Source organism: Monodelphis domestica, chromosome 6 (assembly GCF_027887165.1).
Source record: "Monodelphis domestica isolate mMonDom1 chromosome 6, mMonDom1.pri, whole genome shotgun sequence".
Classification (NCBI taxonomy): Eukaryota; Metazoa; Chordata; class Mammalia; order Didelphimorphia; family Didelphidae; genus Monodelphis; species Monodelphis domestica.
This window is the reverse complement of record NC_077232.1, coordinates 190655598-190672486: the sequence shown is the minus strand read 5'-3', so window position 1 is coordinate 190672486 and position 16889 is coordinate 190655598. Positions and strand designations below refer to the sequence as shown.

At 38.3% G+C, this 16889-nt stretch overlaps 1 pseudogene; it reads right to left on the bottom strand.

Annotated features, from left to right (window-relative positions):
• Nucleotides 1-3202: 3202 nt before the first annotated feature.
• Nucleotides 3203-15392, bottom strand: LOC103099527 (valine--tRNA ligase-like; annotated as a pseudogene).
• Between the last annotated feature and the right edge of the window lie 1497 nt (nucleotides 15393-16889).

The following is a 16889-nucleotide window of genomic DNA, read 5'->3' as shown; positions in this document are numbered from 1 at the left end:
GGAAGCATTGCCTAGTTATTTGGGGGTAAATATGGTTGTTAGAAAGTTTAAATTAATTCAGGATCAAATCAATCCTTAACAAACTGGTACAGAATTACCATCTTCCCCTTCAGCAGAGGGAAGGTTTATGGGTAGAGGAAGTCTCCTATACACATAGAAATTATTCAAATAGCCCCACACATCATCTATCATAAAGGTACACAATAGTCATGCAGGCTTTTAATCATGGTTAACCTGAATCTTTGAAATCTCAAAGTCAATTTTCTAATTACCATATTAAAAGGACTGTTAAATTGTATGGTAAAATGTGGAAACATGTCTGATTTACAAAATTACATTGTCTAAAATTCATAAAGTTTCTACCTGTTCTCACAGAAATTTCTTTAAATAATTCACTCAGAATTTCCAAAACCTTTTGTACTTTGGCCAAAATCAACTGAAATCATGACTCACCAAGCTGTTCGGGTCTGAAATATGAGGCCATCATTTGCCCAAGGAAGAGGACTCCATGACCCTTCCTCCCATTTGCCCCCTCATTGATATCCCAACTATTCTATGTCTCCAATGAAGGAAATAGAATTACATTATCTGGAAGATTAAACCCAATAGTCATTAAGTCTTGCCAAATCTCTGGGAACTTTCCCTGTCTGAGTAGGTGAGAATTACTTTTAGCAAGATCTGCCAGTACTCAAAAACGTAACTCTTGACAGTAGCAGTTACAGAAAATAAAAGCAAGTATGAGAGAACAGAAAGATCCCTCAGAGTAGGTACTTTATAAGCACAATTTACAAATCATAGTTTTAAAAGAATAAAAATTAACTCAGATGGCTGCCAGCATGCAGGAATTAATTTAAGTTGGTTCTAAGTATAAATAAACACAAATAAAGTTTTTTCTCTGAGATAAAATATCTTGTCCCATTCTGGGGCTTGGCCCCCAAAAGGAAGGACACATTGAAGACATGAATGCATTTCTGCAATCTGTAAACTCCATCCTTGTCAGAGCAGGTGCTTCTGAGACAGACTGAGAAGGAAGAGTGCTGGAGGTGAGCCCCCATGTTTTTGTACTTGGATATATTTGCTCATAAATAGCAAAAAGTCCCCAATTTGATCTCACTGGAATATTTAGTATCTAACAAACATTAACTGAGCCTTGCTGTGTACAAGATCCTATGCTAAGTGCTGGGGCAAAACTCAGTCCTTGTTCTCAAGGAGCTCCAAGTCTGATGACTTGCCAACATGCAAACAACCATGTCTATATAAGATGGAGACAGTGGGAGGCAACCTCAGAGGGGAGACATATAGGCACTGGCCTCTCTATAAAGCCCTGCTCTTCTTTCACTCTGATCCACCTAAACTATCTTCTCTCAGTCACCAACAACAGTCCATCTCTTGTCTTTGTACTGGCCCTCCTCCATGCCTGAAATGTACTTCCTCCCTCACCTTTTCAATCAATAGACTTTTAAGTGCCTACATAATAAACACTGCACTAAAATTTGGGGTACAATTAATAAAAAGAGAGATAGCCTCTACTCTTAATGATCTTACAATCAAAGGAAGGAGACCACATACAAAAGGAGCTAGGAAAGGAGCTGGGGTGGGTAAAGGAGAGATGAAGGGCAGGACATCTGGGGGTAACCTGGGAGGGGGCATCTGGTTCTGTGGAGCTGAAAGCAAGCAGGGCAACAGAGACAAGCAGTCTTTGCCTCACAACTTTCTCTTCCTTCAAGACACAGTCTAAGCATCATCTTCTACATGAAATCCTTTCTGATCCCCAAACTTCGGGTGCCCTTCTTCCAAACTGTCTTATATTTTACTACTTTGTATTATTTATCCATCTTATACTGAACATACTATTTTTTCATATGTACCTTTTTCACTGTTAGAATGTAAAATCCCTGAGTAAATTCATTATTTATGTCCTAGTGCCTGGAGTGGTACCTGGCACATAGTAGGCATTTTAATAAATGGATGTCGATTGTTTCTGAACATTATAACTCATATTTAAAGTGCTTTAATATGTGCAAGGTTCTGCCCTCATGATAATTTTAAAAGGGTTGTTATTCAGTATTACTCCCTTTTTACAGATAAGAAAACTAAAGCCGGATCAATAATTGTTATTGGAAATAAGACTAAGGAGAAATGAAAATGAGCAGGAGGAAATGGTAAATAGACTATATAAACATATATACAGGATGGGTAGGATTTAAATGAGCAGATAGGAAAAAACATCCCAAAAAGGCATATGAAGAAAACTAAAATAGGGTTTGACCAAAGAGGAGGTGAGGGGGAGGCAAAGGAAGGAGTCAGAAGTGAGATGAAATTGAGTAGGAATCATAGAACCAGATTATCAAAGGGCCTGACTGTCAGAATAAGAAGCTCACTCATCCTCCACAATGCTATGAGGCAGTAGAGTCACATGTTTGTCTGACAGCCTGTAGATGGCTGAATTAAGTCAAGACTAGTGACAGCTATCTTAGAAGACTCTTGTAGTAACCCCAGCATAAGACAATAAGAGTCTTTTTGGGCTGCTATTGAGGCAACAGAAAAAAATATGAGGGACAAATTCCAAAGGGTCTGGGAAGAAAAAACTTGGTAAGATTGAGTGATGAAATTTAGTATTGCATCAGAATGAAAAGGCAAAGGTGGTTCTGGGATTTCAAAATTGTTTGAGGAGGAATATGGTACTGCTATTAATAGAAATATGAATCTTAAAGATAATAATTAGAGTTAGGAGAAATGATGCTTTTGGTGTTGACTTTCAGGAAATTACAGGAAATTTACATAGAAATATCCAGTGGGCAACTGAAATCTCAGAACATAGCTCAAATAGCTCAAAATGCTATTATAATCATTTTCTTTATGACAATGGGAAATTCAGTTTCCTCATCTGTAAAATGGGGCCACCACCTACTTCAAAGACTCATTGTGACGAAAGTACTTTGTAGGTTCTGAGATTTGTAGAAAACACCTATGTTCATATAATGATTATTAATAAGCAGAGTTCGTTTGTTATCCTGCCTCCAAAGGGTGTGATGACACACACACACACGTCTGGTAAATTAACACATATAATATTATATATATTATATATATATATATATGTTTAAGGGTTAAAATAGGGGTTTTGACAAAATAGGAGAGCAGCTTTTAATAATTTAAGTTTTAATGAGAATATAGTAGAGTTGTAAATTAATATTGTCCCTTTAAGCCAGAGAAAAGAAAACTTCTAGCAGCTTTTAACAATTAACAATTTTTTAGCACCAAAATATTTTATTGCTGCCAGCTCCCAGAGAGCACAGTGTCACCCCAACTCCACCCAATCATGTGAGGTCAGGATGGTGGGGAGATGTCTCCAGGTCTCACGGTGTCTTCTCAGACAATTACCTTCAATTACCTTCTTTAGCTCTGCCTGTGTCTGCTGGAGCTTGGCCTCCTCAGACTCCTGGACTCGGGAGGATTCGCTCCCAAAGCCTCTGGGCCTGACGTTCAGCTTCCCCTCATTTGGCCGGAAGCTTTGCCAACTCTGGGGTGGGATGCACCAGCCCCTGAAGTTGCAGGTGGACGGAGCATGGGTCAGAGTCCAGGCCCACGGCGCAGCCCTGTGGGCAGGGGGTCCAGGGAGAAGGACATTCACAGCCCCAGTGTTGGAGAGGGCTTGCCCGTAACCGGGCACTGCAGAAGCCTGTGTTCCTGTTGCTTCTTCTGCCACTTCCAGGAAACACTCAGACTGGCTCGGGGTGAGGTTGTGATGGGCTCAGAGGAAAGCACACGGGGGAATGCTGAGTGCCAGCTTAAAGGCAGCCTCAGCCTCAGGATCCTTCCAGGAAAGTTCATTAGGCTCTGGATAGGGGATGATGCAGAGGATGGGTGGTGTCTGCCCCCACACACACCCACTCTTGCAGGGCAGCCACTGATACAACTCCTCAGTCACAAAGGGCATGAAAGATGAGAGGAGTCTCGGGCCCATATCCAGGCAAGTGTAGAGGGTCTGCCGGGCGCTCTCTGTGGCAACTTGGTCCTTCCCAGAGAGCACAGGTTTCAGGCACAACAGGTAGGCATTGCAGAGACCATAGAGCCAAAGGCTGTACTGGGCAGTGGTGAGGGTAGGGAAGTCATAGGCATGGAGACCCTGATGGCTCAGCCCTACAGCTTCACTCAAGTGGCTCCTGATCCAGTGGTCAGCCAAGCTCTCTTGACTGCTGGCTTGGGGAGTAGGTGAGGGTACAAATCCATCTCCCAGTGCCCTAAGGGCAAACGTGGTGGCATTCCAGAGCTTGTTACAGAAATGTAAATATCCAAGGATTGAGTTCCCATCCAGGTTAATGTTCCGGCCCTGAGAAGTGTAAGTAGTTAAATTAAAATAGAGATAGTAAAAGAATATGGAAAAATGAATATTGTAAAGGAGAGAAATATAGGAAAGAGGTAGAGAAAGAAAATTTCCTAATGCCTATACTAGTTAATCTATAACTACCTATAATTACTAGCTAAACTGCAGATATCTACCTATAACTGCCTATAACTACTGCTAATAACAACCACCCCACAAAGTTCCAACCCAATCTAGCCCAATCAAAACCAACCCAATCAGTGTTTAATTCAATCCCAATTAGGTCTGTCAATGAAGATCAACCACTTCCTAAAAAGTTCAAGGAAGGGGAAAAAAACCTAACAGCTCAAACTAAAAGCCAAAAACTCAAAAGCCAAAAGCCCCCTAAAGGCTAAAGCAAAAAAGCCCTCCCAGTAAGCTCAGGCCTGCTTTTATATTCCAGCAACTAAACATCAACTACCAACTAATCACCAACCCACACCACCAGCAACCAACCCCCAATGATCAACTCATGCCCAGCAGCCATAACTGCCAGCAACTGAACCCCCCCCCCCCCCCCCCCCCCCCCCCCCCCCCCGTCTGCCACTGACAGACTAACCAACTCACACTGGCACCTTTTTATAACTTCGTTCTACCTTAGTACCTCTCTCTATGATTTCTCCTTCCTATCTCTATGGTTTCTCCTTCCTGTCACTGTGGACTGGTTAATACCTACACATCTCTATGGTAAGAGGAACTCCAGATCCCCTGTTAAATTAAAGAAAGGGAATAAAGAATTCCTTTTTACATGTAATATACCATATTAGTATTTATTATACAAAATATAGATCTGGAAAATCAAATTATATTATTAATTTTTAAATTTAATTTCCATTTATTAATAAATATTTACAAAATACAGTAAAAAAAAATCAGCAATAGCTTCTTTTGTAGTTTAACTAGATCTGCCACAATGCCCCTCCCTACTCAGAAGTCTGAATAATGGTAAAACCTATACAATAAGGCTTTGCCCTTGTTGTTTCCCAGGGCAAAATATCCACTTCTGGGAGAGAAGTCCAATGTTTGAGCAAGGAAAATCTACTTAATTCTATTCATAGAAAAGTTTAAGAATACTGTACAGGAAAGGAGGTGAACAAATCTGACAGTGTCATTTGCTTCATTAGAGGCTATCCCTAGAATTTCTGAGGAAGGACTGAAAGCCATAGAAGTAACAACAGTAACCAAGTTCATTTTGGCTTTTATTGAGTTCAAGTTGGTTTCTCAGAGAAAAGTATCTTGGTTATAAATATTTATTTACCACACCAGAACTGGAACCGCAATGAGTCATTCTTGAAATTAATGTTAAAACTACAAACTTTCTGTCATTATTTTCTTAATTCTAAAGACAATAAACATTTATCAAATAATGATCACGCTGACCATCCTATGAAATCTTCACTATGAAACATAATATTCTCACTCCTTTTTCTGTATAAAAAATAATGTAATTGTAATAAAGTAGGTGGTTTAACCATTAACAATTTGAAAAGAGTAACAGCATACTTCCCCACCAAGAAATCACATCTCAACCATTCAAAAATGTATGCTGATTCTAGATATCCAATCCCAATTAGATCTGTCAATGAAGATCAACCACCTCCTAAAAAGTTCAAGGAAGGGAAAAAAACCTAACAGCCCAAACTAAAAGCCAAAAACTCAAAAGCCAAAAGCCCTCTAAAGGCTAAAGCCAAAAAGCCCTCTCTGAAACTGTCTCTGAAAACTGTACTCTATAGATAATTTGGAATTATGTTCAAAAGGCTATAAAACAATGCAAACCCTTTGATCCAGTAATACCACTACTAGAAAAGTTAAAAAAAAATAAAAGGTTAAAAAAATGGGGTGGGGTGGGGGAGGACTTATGTGTATAAAAATATTTATTGCCAATCTTTTTGTGGTGGCAAAGAATTAGAAATTAAGGGGATGTCCATCAATTAGGGAATGGCTGAATAAATTGTGGTGTGGAACAAATTATGATAATGTAATACTATTGTGCTATAAGGAACGATGAACAGGATGATTTCAGAAAGAGCTGGAAAGGCCTACATGAACTGATAAAGAGTGAAATAAGCAGAACCAGGAAAGCATTGTACACAGTGGAATGATCAAATGTTATAGACTTCACTATTATTGGCAATACGGTGATCTAGGACAATTCTGAGGGACTTACAACAAAGAATGCTATTCATCTTCAGAGAAAGAACTGTTGGCAGGAATACAGATGAAACATGCAATTTTTCAATTGCTTATTTGGGTGCATGTTTTGGCATTTTGGTTTTACAAGATTACTCACAAAAATGAACAATATGGAAATGCATTTTACATGATAATACACATATAACCCAGACTGAATTGTCTTCCAGCACTTGGAGGGGGAAGGGAAAGATGGAGAGAGATAAGTTTAATTATATAACTTAGGAAAACTTGTAAAGAAATTTGTTATAACAGGTAATTAGTAATAAATAAATTTACAAAAAAGAAAATTCTACCCTTCACACTGGCAGGTCCCCATTTCATCTCAGGGACAGAGAAAGTGCTGGTCATGAAATAAAGAAGAAAGGGGCAACACTCTCAGAATAAGATGATATAATGTCTGGGCGATAAGTAAAAGGATATGTGTATATTCAAATATCACCTATGTGTAAATGTTGTCTATAGTTTGAGCTACAGATAATGTACATCAATAGCTTTTGTAGCTGCTGAAAAGTTGAATTTGAAGGATGCATTAGAAAACACTTTGTAAAATGCCTCATTTTGGATTTTACTGCTTAAAATTCTGTTTCCATATAAATGGAATCACCAGTAGAAGGTTCTTTGTTTCCATGGAAATGAGTGTTTGATTAGTAAAGAACTGAGATCAAAGATTTAAGAAGAGGTCTCACATAACCAGAAATGCCTCTTTAAACACCAACTTATTTCATCCTAAATCTAAATTTAACATTCTATAAAATCAATTAACATATACATATCTTTCTTTGGCCATCTATCACTTGACACCACAAGTTTTGACTTGATAACACCATAAGACCAGAACTTTAAGAATCCCATATATTGAAGATGATTGTGTACTCAGTGAAGCCTCTAAAACTGAAATGCAATAGACTATGAAGCAATTCCCTGTTTCTTATACCAACTTTTTTCCTGACCATACCAAGAAAATAGTTCTCCACTAGCCAGTACTGTACCATTTATACATGGAAGCATCCATTATAGCAAATGAAAAAATTTTGAATGTTGTGGATTAAGTTCACTCACCTTGGCAGTATACTTTCCAGGAATGTACACATAGATAATGAGGTTGACACATGACAAACCAGAGGTTTGAGAGGTTCTGAAGAAAAGCATGGGAGAGAAAACATATTGGGCTATCTATCAAACTGAAAGTCTACAGATCCACTCTGCTGACACCTCATCATTGTATGCCTTTTTAAACCTGGATGGTCCACCAGCATCATGCCAGGGTATTGAATTTTTACATTTGAATAGTCTTGGGAGGATTCTGAAGATCACCTGCCAAGATGAGATAATGGACACCAAAGTCCTTTATTGAGTTGAACTGCCAAACAGTCAAACTCTATTGAAGAAAGGGCAACTCTGATAGGCTGGCCATGTTTTTCAAATGCCAAATGTACATTTACTAAAAGACTTCTTTATTGAGAACTTGCACACTGCAAGCCCATATACAGAGGTGAAAAGAAACAATACAAAGACATTCTTAAGGTCTCTCTGAAGAACTTTGGTATTGCTTTTAAGACTTGGGAAACACTGGCACACAATCAGCATGATGTGCCGACATCAAAGAAAGTGCTGTGCTTCAATGTTATTTTACAAAGGAAGGAATTAAGGACCAGGGAAGTTAAATGACTTGCCTGAAGTCACACAGGTAGTAACGAAAGGGAAATTCTATTCATTTTCACTGAGGGAAGAAGGTTGAAAAGGGCAGAAGGCTTAGATTAGTATAGTCAGTAGTCACTGGTTGCCTCATTGGCCATTGAACATATCTCTTTTTTGAGGTACATTTTTCAATTAATTCAAACATCTTAAGAACAAGGGAAAACTTGGCAGCATTTGGGGGCAATTCAATCTGCATAGTCATTATTTATAATGAACCTAAATCCTAATGACTGATTCATGTTTTATGCTCTCACAACTTTGTACATGACACAGTTATGAAATAATGGGTCCTTAGATTTACATGGCACTTATTCATTCTCATATATTTTTGTTTGACACCTATTACTGAAAATTTCTATTAAACACCATGAGTGTCAGTCAATGACTAGCTCTAAGTGCTCTTGCCTCTGTGAAGGCAAGGGCTTTTGCCATCAATGTAATTGTATTTTGCCTCACAACAGGAGTTTTCATGCAAAAACACAAATTAGAGTCCCACTGTTCAATACTTTTTTCAATTCTGGTAAAAAGCTCCCAGTATTTATTCATGAAGTCAATCTAGGGGGAAAAAATCATCATTCTTCTTGATGCCTACACTTTTATAGAAAGTAATGAATGAAAATTCAATCCCAAATGCTGCATTAAATATATCACTCTAAAAGAGTGGCAGTATTTATGCTAGATATGAATAGATATCCTTCTCCAATCAACTTTTCATTAATGATAGATGCATTAAAAACTTAGTATAGGGTAAAGAAAATTGGAAACAGAATCAGAAGATGTAGATTCAAGTTCCAATTCTGTCATTTCCAAGTTTTATGACTTCTCCTAGATCCATGTTGGTGAATCTATGGCACATGTGCCAGAGGGGGCTGTTCCTCTCCCCCTTTCCACTACACCTGAAGGCATTTCTCTAATCACCCACCACTCTGCCCAGCTCCAATGGTAGCACTTCATCCCTCCTCTGTCTGGGGTAAAGGGATTTTTCACATGTAGCATGGGGGTTCCCATTTGGGCACTTGGTTTCTAAAAGATTCTCCATCACTGTCCTAGATCATTTCCTCTCTGAAATTCTTCTGTAAAATGGAAAGGGGTGATGGGTGAGCAAGATTGGTCAGAAAATTCTCTTCCAAATTGTATAAATTATTGCAGAAGGAAGTTAGCAGAACTAGGAGAATAGTTTGCAAGGGTACAATTACATGAGTTAAAAGAAATCCAAACCCACCAGTAATTGTATGACCAACTAGGGTCCTAGAAATACATTACAATCTTCTTCCTCTTTATAGCAGGGTGGAAGAATATAAAAACAGTGTTGTATGGGCTGCAAAAGTTGGATTTGGTGAATTGGCCAACCCTCTATCAGTTATTTTTGCTAAACTATTTTTCTTTATTGTAAGGGAAGTTGGAATGTTGGGTATTCAATAATAATAATAATACAGTGTTATTACTTCTCAAAATGACTCTGAGATAAAAACAAAAGGCATCAAAAATTCTTGAACTCTTTTCTTTCCTTTTCTAAACCTATGACATTATGGTATGGTAAAAAATCTCTGACTCATCTCAAGCACCAAGTTGGATCATCATCAATACACAAACCCCAGGAGTATGCTGAAGCCAGCTTGAAATAGCTCTGGAATGTATGTTAAAAATTTTGGTGTGAGAATTTATACCCCAGAAATTGGAAAACACTAAAAATCAGGGTTCTATTTATTGTTTTGTTCATTGTCTAGTTTAGAATTAGGCACATGTTAATCATGCAGATTAAGTTTTAAAAGGCATATACTTGTTTTTTGAGAGACAGTTATAAAGCATTTACCAGGACATGACTAGGGTTTCCCAAAACCAAGCATCCTATGATAAATCAGGAAAGAAGCAATTGTTAGGAAGTCTAACTATATCACCCCATCTCTTCTTTGTAGACATGGGGCAATGAGGGTGAATATAGTGTCAGATTTGAGGTGCTTGTTGGTTTATCTATTTGTTTTTTCCTGCCCTTCTAGTAATCTTTGTTAAATGAGATGGGACTCTGAGAGGATAGAAAGGAGAGAAACATTGGGAACTGTAGGTGATATTTTAAAAAATCAAAGATATCATTAAAATTTTATTTTTTAAACATTTTTATGCATGCCTGGAAGGAAAAAGTCAGTATTTCAAGGTTAGTGAGTCCTATTAGCAGAACTCATCAACTAATGATATGGCAATTAGTTCAAGGTGTTTGTGTGTGTGTGTGTGTGTGTGTGATTTTTTAAAAGTATTTTTCTAAATGAATAGTTATATATGGTAGGGGCAGAAGAGAAAAGGAAAAGAGGAAGTAACTATTTAACAATTTACAAATCAATTGGATAACACTGATAAACTGGCTGTGCCCAAGAACTGGAGAATATATGGCATATAAGGAAAGAAAACAGAAAGAAAAGGGAAAGAGAAAGCCTCATTCTCATTTCATTGACTCCCTAACAAGAGCTGGTTATGTATAATTCGACTCAGAAAAAAAAAAAAGCTAATAAAGGAGGTAAATCCATACCAGATTAAGCTCTGCTTGGGGGATTAAGTATAGAAAAAAAGATAATTGTCATGAAGAGATATTAAAAGCAAGCATGAGCTCATGGATATTCTTTTTCTTCCACAAAAAAACCAAAACGTCAGTACATCAGTTTTATGACCTTTGAGGAATTTAAGCTCCTTCAAAGTAAAACAAAACAAAAAGAATTCATTTACTTATGGTCATTTCATGGCTACCATACCTTAGGTGCCAGCATTTACCTTGGAGAACACTTCCAAAATTATTCATTATAATAATTATCATAATAATAGCTCACATTACTATAGTATTTAAGATTTGCAAATACTTTGCATACATCTAACTTGATCCTAATATCAACTCTGTGAGGTAGGTGCTATTATTATCCACATTTTACAGCAGAGAAAACTGAGGTCTAGAGAGGATAAGTAATTTGCCCTTTATCACAAAACTAGGTTCAAAGAATAGATTCAAACCCAGGTCTACCTAGTGGGAAGTCCAGAACTATATGATACATTTCACTTCTCATCTCATTTCTTCTCACCTTCCAGAGATACCACTACTTTAATCCTACCATTCTCCTACTTCAAGTTCTCCATTGGAAAACCACTTACTTGGTATTTTAAGCTCCTAGTAGGATGTGCTCTGTCAACAAATAATGGATCACCAAAAGAAATCCCTAAACACTTAAGAGCAACATATAAAGGTAAACAGGATAAACCAATAAGTTACCCAAAGAAAAGTTAGAAGACACTACCTACTTAAGGTGAGCCTCTCAACAATCTTTACCCCTGCCCCACAATGAAGGAACAGTGATGCCAAAAATGTAGTTTCCTCTAGCACGGCATCTATATACTTTCTTTGTTTTTTCCTCAAGACACAGTGACTGTTCAGTTCTACATAAGAACATAGATTTCAAGCTAAACGAGACTTTAGAGATCACTGGGTTCTTAGCTGAGAACAAAAAAAGACTTAAATTGAACTCATTTAGAAAGAACTTTAAGTCATTCAACGGAGGGGAGAGCTGAAATAGGTGGCACGATCCCCATAGACCTCTAAAAGTACCACATAATATAGCATTCAAACAAAGAAGCCAGGAAACATCAGCTGATGGGTTATTTCATAATAAGTTTTCTAAATAAGGCAGAGATTAATTAAGCTTCACAATGATTAATTAAAATGTACTTCTCAGAAAACTATAAATTAACTGTCCTTTCCAAACATAAATCTTTGGAGCCTCTAACATATTCTGGGGTTGGTACAACCCAGGGTCCTAAGTTAAGCATTAAACCAGTCTGGTTTCTAAGCAATATGTGTCTCATTTCTTGTCATCCAAAGCAAGATTCAAACAGTGAAATGATTAATCATCTTTCCTATAATTCAGTAATTCTTAATTTTACCTAAAAATCAGTAATTAAATATTTCCTCTACGGGGTCCCAAATCCTCATTTGATAGCTGAAGAAACTGAAACCAGGAGAGATCTACACAGCAGTAGTTGTCTCAGATAGAATTTGAACCAGGTCTTCTTCCTGACTTGAAATCCAGTGCCTTTAGTCGCAATTTCCCAAGAAGTCTGCCAGGACTTGGAGGCATTAGAAATGTAAAGGCAAACCCATCAAAGGAGACCCTGACTGACTTAATGAACTTACTCAATCAATCTGTTGTGATTATGAGAAATAGAAGCAGTTGAGGCACAACTAACTGCCCATGGAGTGTGGACTTAGACACTAGCACCTTGCTGAAAGGATACAGAAAATCTTGATGATTGGCTCCTTTAAGTTCAGAGAGACTGTTTTCAGAGGGACTACCCCCTTCTTCATCTAGGAAAGGGAACTGCCAGAGGAATTCATGCTTCTCTCTTTGACTCTGAGAAAGCAGGATAATAGGACTCTGTAGGGAGCTAAAGATTCACTGAAATTTCAGGTTCAAGGGTGAGCATTATGATAACCCCAAACTAAGATCCTTTCCCAAGGGTGCTAATGGGCCAGTTGCATGCTTTATGTGTTTCCACCTGTTTATTGTGTCCTTTTACATCTTTGGTAGTTTCCATGAGGTTACATAAAGGTTGATCTGTGCCCAACATGCATTTGGACCATAAATGTTTAGGCAGGTTTGAAGATCCCCTTTTACACTGATCTGGGGTTATCGAAATGTGAGCTTTACCCTGAGTGCATTAGGTTTTCTTAGAACTACTTAAGATGGAGACATGAACCAAAGAGAACAAAATGACCTTTTTTAAGTCCAGCACCTAGGATTGGACCCAAATCTGTGTGAGTTCATAGTTTTGGAGGAACTTTGGCCACAGATGACAGAAAGGTGCCCCTTATATGTCAGAGAATCCTGGTTTCTTCAATCACTTTTGCTGGTTTCTAACTAGGAATGTAGGTAGGAGGTAGTTGAGTTAATGGTTGTGTAGTGGACTGACTGGCCAGATGGCAAGATGCAGGTAATGGGTCAGGAATGTCCCCAGCTCCACTCCAACAAGTTCACATCTGGGTCACAGCCTGAAAAGGATTGGGACTCATTGCCCTTGGTGACTGAGAGCTGACAAATTAAAGGACTCCGGATCCCATTATACTGAGGTAGTATGGAGCCTTATCCACCAAAGGGAAATTAAAAGCAGATTCTACAAAAAAAGAGTTGCCTCTAATTAAGTAGCACTTTGAATGTGGAAAAAGGAGGCAGGAAGGGATTAAAGATAACACAAGAAAAATGTGGTGGTAGTTATTTTTGTTAAGAATAGGTGTTAAAAGGATGTCTGCAGTTCAGATGATTAAACTTAATGAAATCATTATTGAAAAGTGAGGTTTAAAGTCTCTCGTTATTCATATCTAACTAATTATTTGGGGGCCTCTTCTACCCTAAGTACCAAAATGGAGTGCTCAGTATTAACTGGAATCACCTTAACAAATGGCAAAGGATATGGAACAATAAGGGAACATGGCAAATGTATTTTTTTTAATTTTGCAAAGCTTTGAACTCTAAGAGATGGGAAATTGTCTAGACTGCACTGCTTACTAATAAGTAGGGACACAACCTGACTGCAACAACTCTTTGAACCCACTTCTAATCAACAAGAAGAAATATTGAGGTCAGGGTAAGGAAACTTGCTCTAGGAATTGTTATTAATTATCTAAAGTCCAATCTAGCAGCAATTTCTCTGCTGTTCATCAGGTTGGCAAAGTAAAAGTGTTCTAAATTTAAAGAAATACATCACGGTGAATTTTAATCCAACAGAAATATTAAATTGGTGCATGAACACAGTAATACCTAATGCCCTGAACGTAAGAACTTGTTAGAATACAGCAAGATGTACTGCTAAATCCAATATTGTAAAAAAAAATACCAGCAGTCATCAGAAATAATAGACAGTTTGGAAGAAAAGGAGAGGACAGTTTGAAAATCTGTAAATGCTTGCTAGAACCCAGGCTTGGGACTAATTCTTGTCATTCAGGGAAGGAAGGGTGGCTAAAAATGGTTGAAAAGTTCTTGAACTATTGAGAAGGAAAAGTGAATTGTTAAGTGAGGACTATAGCTCTCAAACCAAGCCACATTATTATTATCCTATACTGCACAGCATGTTATAGAGCTGAATTTCATCTTAACCAACAAAGTCTTCAGTTTTACATTGTCCAATCTTGGTTCTGTAGAAAAGATAATGGACTTTTTGTCCCCAACCTCGGTGGAGATGTGGCAGAATACCTACGCAATCAGCACATTCCTGTCTAGTCATTTTGTCTGGTTAGTTTTGCTGAACCCTAAATATGATAGGTAATGTGTTCCCTGTTCAGCATGTGAAAAGCCAAGTTTATGAAATTGATAATGTCTAGAGACAACATAGGGCAGTGAATAGAGCTCTGGACTTTTAGTAAGAAAGACTTGGTTTGCCAACCTACCTTAGACACTTTCTAGGTGTGTAAACTTGGACAAGTCACTGAAGCACTCTGAACCTCCTTTTCTTCATCAGTAAAATGAAATAATAATTCCCTAATTCAAGGAAATCAAGATAAAGGTCAAAGTGAGATAATGGATATAGGACAATTTACAAATATTAAAGAGCTTTCTAAATGTCAGCTAGCATTATTTGCTTCCTTAAAGTACTTTCATATTACAGAGGGATTCTCTGTAAGTTTTGCTGAAACAGAAAGTTACCCTGGTGCAGAATTTGTCAGCCATTAAATGAAAAAACTTTAATTAGTTGAAAAGCACTCTATGGCATCTTGTTAAAGAGAATTAACAGTGCTGAAACTCCATCCAACCAAATCTTCCACATCCTTCAGAGATGAAATGAATAACAGGCATGAAGTACTTTAGAAACCTTAAAGCAAGTTTAAAACTCTAGCAAATGAGAAAGCAAGGCACAGGGAATGTGCCAGGCAATCCAAATCACCACTACCTTCTTTTCCATCACCTCCCCTTAGATCCTGTTGGAAACAGCCCAGGAACTGGAAATCCAGGTCAGTACTCACAGCCATCATCTTGGGAAGCACCCTGTGGGTGCTGCAGCCACAACTTCTCACGATCCATCCAGAACGAATTCTTGTCACCAAGGTCCTTGACTCAGTGAAAGGATTCAGCATCAGACATGATATGACATGGCATTTAAGGAGAGGCATTGATATCTAATTTGCTGCTATACCCTAATGACCCTGGCACTTTTCTATCTGCCTTGCAGCCAAAACCTTCCAAGTGTATTGTCTCCCCCCAGTCGAATGTGAACTCCTTGAGAGCAGAGACAATTTTACTCCATCATGGTATTAACACAGGAACTTGCATACTTTACAATTCAATAGCTTAAAAGGCACTAAAACTTTTTGGGACACCCTCTCCTAATGCCAAATGTTTTTACTGTCATCGTTTCTGTCATTATTTAAAGTCTATAATGGTCATCCCCTTCATGAAACCTTCTTGAGCTGGGTATCAGAAAACCTGGGCTCTACTCCTAGTTCTGCCACTAAATTGTCATATGACCTTAGCCAAGCCACGTGCTTTTTCTTATCTCCAGCTGCTTCATCTGTACAGTTCATGAGTTCAGTCTAGACAAACTCTAAAGTGTTTTCCAGATCTATATTCTGTCTTTTCAATGTAAGGAAATAAGCCTGGTTGGCTGCTATCTTGTTAGGGAATTAGCACATGCCAAAAGATGTGGTCAGACAATTTGTTCTGTGTATCACAAGCAAATGTGTTGCAATGTGGGCTCTAGAAGAAATTAGTCACCTTGTGTGAAGGGTCTGTGAGTCTGTTCAATTCAATTCAGTAAACACTCGGCAAAACTCTCAAATGACACTAGCTAATTACTCAGCCCAGTAAAGGCTCCTAAGGAGCGTGATTTTCCAGAGTACACAGACATAATTCCTGCTAGCTTTGCCCCAGGACACAACTCTCAAGCAGACCTGCTGACACAGGCTACAGTGCACAATCATTTCAGTTTGCCTCTATCCATCTGTCTCTCGAGGACTACAAGTAAAATCTGAAGTAACACTTTTCTTGTTTTCTCCTTTTCTCTTTCTCTCCTAATTTCTTTTCCGTCCAGAAAAAAAATAAAAATCCTGATCGGTATCCACCCCAATGTCCCACTCCACTGTCTACCCCTTCCACTGTGCCCCCTGAAACTTGCTTTCATCCTCTACCCACCCACCCCTCCTTTTTCATTCCTTTCATCTTCCAGCCCTGGCTGGGTCCTCCTATTGACATCATTTCACTTTCCATCTTTTCCAGTACTGGTTGCAATTCCACTCCTACCCCTACTCATTTGTAGTGATAATGGAGTCAGAATTCTGTTTGCTCTCCACTGACAGTTCCTAACTCTTCCTTTTCCACCACCACTCAGCATTCTCTACTCCTTTAAAACTCATGCAATCCAAATTTATCATCCAATCCAGATTCTGGCAGCTATTATCTACTAACCCTCAGGAAAGTGTCCCCTCCTTTTACACTAAGTTTAATACTTGGGTCTCATTTTCCTCTCTACCCCAACTTCTTCCTCTGGTCTGGGAGACATCAACATATGTGTTGATATTCCTTCAAACACCCTAATCTCAAGTTCCTCAGTGTTGTAGTTCAATTATTTTTCAGTTCTATTCAGCTCTTCATGGTTCCATGTGGACTTTTCT